Source organism: Schistocerca americana, unplaced genomic scaffold (assembly GCF_021461395.2).
Source record: "Schistocerca americana isolate TAMUIC-IGC-003095 unplaced genomic scaffold, iqSchAmer2.1 HiC_scaffold_16, whole genome shotgun sequence".
Classification (NCBI taxonomy): Eukaryota; Metazoa; Arthropoda; class Insecta; order Orthoptera; family Acrididae; genus Schistocerca; species Schistocerca americana.
This window is the reverse complement of record NW_025725687.1, coordinates 12,665,851-12,669,736: the sequence shown is the minus strand read 5'-3', so window position 1 is coordinate 12,669,736 and position 3,886 is coordinate 12,665,851.

Sequence of the window (3,886 nt, the reverse complement as noted above, 5' to 3'; positions counted from 1 at the left end):
TGTTTTTCATCGTCAATAAGAAGGAGCAAGGGATACAGTAAACCTGAATTGAAGCATCGGAATCTAAAACTGGACTCACAGGAGAGGTTCAAATCATAGAATGTTAGAGTGTCAGTCCTCTTGTACTTAAGTCGGCATTGTGTCTTTAGTATTAAATTCGGATGCTATTTCTGTGATTCATCATCAATAAGAAGATCCTAGGGATACAGTAAGCCGGAAGTGAAGCATCGGAATCTAAGACTGGACTCACAGGTGTGGTTCAAATCATACAAAGTTAGAGTGTCAGTCCTCTTGTACTTAAGTCGGCATTGTGTCTTTAGTATTAAATTCGGATGCTATTTCTGTGATTCATCGTCAATAAGAAGGTCCAAGGGATACAGTAAACCGGAAGTGAAGCATCGAAATCTAAGACTGGACTCACAGGTGAGGTTCAAATCATAGAAAGTTAGAGTGTCAGTCCACTCGTACTTAAGTCGGCATTGTGCCTTTTGTATTAAATTCGGATGCAATTTCTGTGTTTCATCGCCAATAATAAGGTTGAAGGGATGCAGTAAACCTGAAGTGAAGCATCGGAATCTAAAACTGGACTCACAGGGGGGTTCAAATCATAGAAAGTTAGAGTGTCCGTCCATTTGTACTTAAGTCGGCATTGTGCCTTTTGTATTAAATTCGGATGCAATTTCTGTGTTTCATCGTTAATAAGAAGGGCCAAGGTATACGGTAAACCTGAAGTGAAGCATCGGAATCTAAAACTGAACTCACAGGAGAGGTTCAGATCATAGAAAATTAGAGTTTCAGTCCTCTTGTACTTAAGTCGGCACTGTGAATTTTGTATTAAATTCGGATGCAATATTTGTGTTTCATCGTCAATAAGAAGGTCCAACGGATACCGTAACCCTGAAGTGAAGCATTGGAATCTAAAACTGGACTCACAGGAGAGGTTCAAATCATAGAAAGTAAGAATGTCAGTCCTCTTGTACTGAAGTAGGCATTGTGCTTTTGTATTAAATTCGGATGGAATTTCTGTGTTTCATCGTCAAGAAGAAGGTCCAAGGGATACAGTAAACAAGAATTGTAGCATCGGAATCTAAAACTGGACTCACAGGAGAGGTTCAAATCATATAAAGTTAGAGTGTCAGTCCTCTTGTACTTAAGGCGGCATTGTGCCTTTTGTATAAAATTCGGATGGGATTTCTGTCTTTCGTCATCAATAAGAAAGTCCAAGGGATACAGAAAACCTGAAGTGAAGGATCGGAATCTAAAACTGGACTCACAGGAGCGGTTCAAATCATAGGAAGTTAGAGTGTCAGTCCTCTTGTACTTAAGTCGGCATTGTGCCTTCTGAATTTAATTCCGATGCAATTTCTGTGGTTCATCGTCAATAAATAGGTCCAAGGGATACAGTAAACAGGAAGTGAGGCATCGGAATGTAAAACTGGACTCACAGGAGAGGTTCAAATCACAGAATGTTAGAGTGTCAGTAATCTTGTACTTAAGTCGGCATTGTGCCTTTTGTATTAAATTCGGATGCTATTTCTGTGATTCATCGTCAATAAGAAGGTCCACGGGATACAGTAAACCTGAAGTGAAGCATCGGAATCTAAAAGTGGACCCAGAGGAGAGATTCAAATCATAGATAGTTAGAGTGTCAGTCCTCTTGTACTTCAATCGGTATTGTGCCTTTTGTATTAAATTCGGAAGCAATTTCTGTGTTTTATCGTCAATAAGTAGGTCCAAGTGATACAGTAAACCTGAAGTAAAGCATCGGAATCTAAAACTGGACTCACAGGAGAGGTTAAAATCATAGAAAGTTAGAGCGTCAGTCCACTTTTACTTAAGTCGGCATTGTGCCTTTTGTATTAAATTCGGATGCAATTTCTGTGCTTCATCGCCAATAATAAGGTTCAAGGGATGCAGTAAACCTGAAGTGTAGCATCGGAATTTGAAACTGGACTCACAGGAGAGGTTCAAATCATAGAAAGTTGGAGTGTCAGTCCTCTTGTACTTAAGTCGGCATTGTGCATTTTGTATTAAATTCGGATGCAATTTCTGTGTTTCATCGTCAATAAGAAGGTCCAAGGTATACAGTACACCTGAAGTGAAGCATTGGAATCAAAAACTGGACTCACAGGAGAGTTTCAAATCATAGAAAGTTAGAGTGTCAGTCCTCATGTACTTATGTCGGCATTGTGCCTTTTGTATTACATTAGGATGCAATTTCTGTGTTTCATCGTCAAGAAGAAGGTCCAAGGGATCCAGTAAACCTGAAGTGAAGAATCGGAATCTGAAACTGGACTCACAGGAGAGGTTAAAATCATAGAAAGTTAGAGTGTCAGTCCACTTTTACTTAAGTCGGCATTGTGCCTTTTGTATTAAATTCGGATGCATTTTCTGTGTTTCATCGTCAATAAGAAGGTCCAAGGGATACAGTAAACCTGAAGTGAAGCATCGGAATCTAAATCAGGACTCAGAGGGTAGGTTCAAATCATAGAAATTTAGAGTGTCAGTCCTCTTGTACTTAAGTCAGGATTGTGCCTTTTGTATTAAATTCGGATGCAATTTCTGTGTTTCATCGTCAATCAGAAGGTCCAAGGGATACAGTTAACCTGAAGTGAAGCATCGGAAACTAAAACTGGACTCACAGCAGAGGTTCAAATCATAGAAAGTTAGAGTGTCAGTCCTCTTGTACTTAAGTCGGCATTGTGCCTTTTGTATTAAATTCGGATGCAATATCTGTGTTTCATCGTCAATAAGAAGGTCCAAGGGTTGCAGTAAACCTGAAGTGAAGCATTGGAATCTAAAACTGGACTCACAGGAGAGTTTCGAATCATAGAAAGTTAGAGTGTCAGTCCTCTTGTACTTAAGACGGCATTGTGCTTTTGTATTAAATTCGGATGGAATTTCTGTGTTTCATCGTCAATAAGAAGGTCCAAGGGATACAGTTAACCTGAAGTGAATCATCGGAATCTAAAACTGGACTCACAGGAAAGGTTTAAATCATAGCAAGTTAGAGTGTCAGTCCTCTTGTACTTAAGTCGATATTGGGCATTTTGTATTAAAATCGAATGCAATTTCTGTGTTTCATCGTCAGTAGGATGGTCGAAGGGATACAGTAAACCTGAAGTGAAGCATCCGAATCTAAAACTGGACTCACAGGAGAGGTTCAAATCATAGGAAGTTAGAGTGTTAGTTCTCTTGTACTTAAAGCGGCATTTTGCCTTGTGTATTACATTTGGACGCAATTTCTGTGTTTCATCGTCAATAAAAAGGTCCATGGGATACAGTAAACCTGAAGTGAAGCATCGGAATCTAAAACTGGACTCACAGGCGAGGCTCAAATCATAGAAAGTTAGAGTGTCAGACCTCTTATACTTCAGTCGGCATTGTGCCTTTTGTATTAAATTCGGATGCAATTTTTGTGTTTCATCGTCAATAAAAAGGTCCAAGGGATACAGTAAACCTGAAGTGAAGCATCGGAATCTTAAAGTGGACTCACAGGAGAGGTTCAAATCGTAGGAAGTTGGAGTGTCAGTCCTCTTGTACTTAAGTTGGCATTGTGCCTTTTGTATTAAATTCGGATGCAATTTTAGTGTTTCATCGACAATAGGAAGGTCGAAGGGATACAGTAACCCGGAAGTGAAGCAACGGAATCTAAAACTGGAATCACAGCAGAGGTTCAAATCATAGAAAGTTAGAGTTTCAGTCCTCTTGTACTTAAGTCGGCATTGTCAATTTTGTATTAAATTCGGATGCAATATCTGTGTTTCATCGTCAATAAGAAGGTCCATGGGATACAGTAAACCTAAAGTGAAGCATTGGATTCTAAAACTGGATTCACAGGAGAGGTTCAAATCATAGAATGTTAGAGTGTCAGTTCTCTTGTACT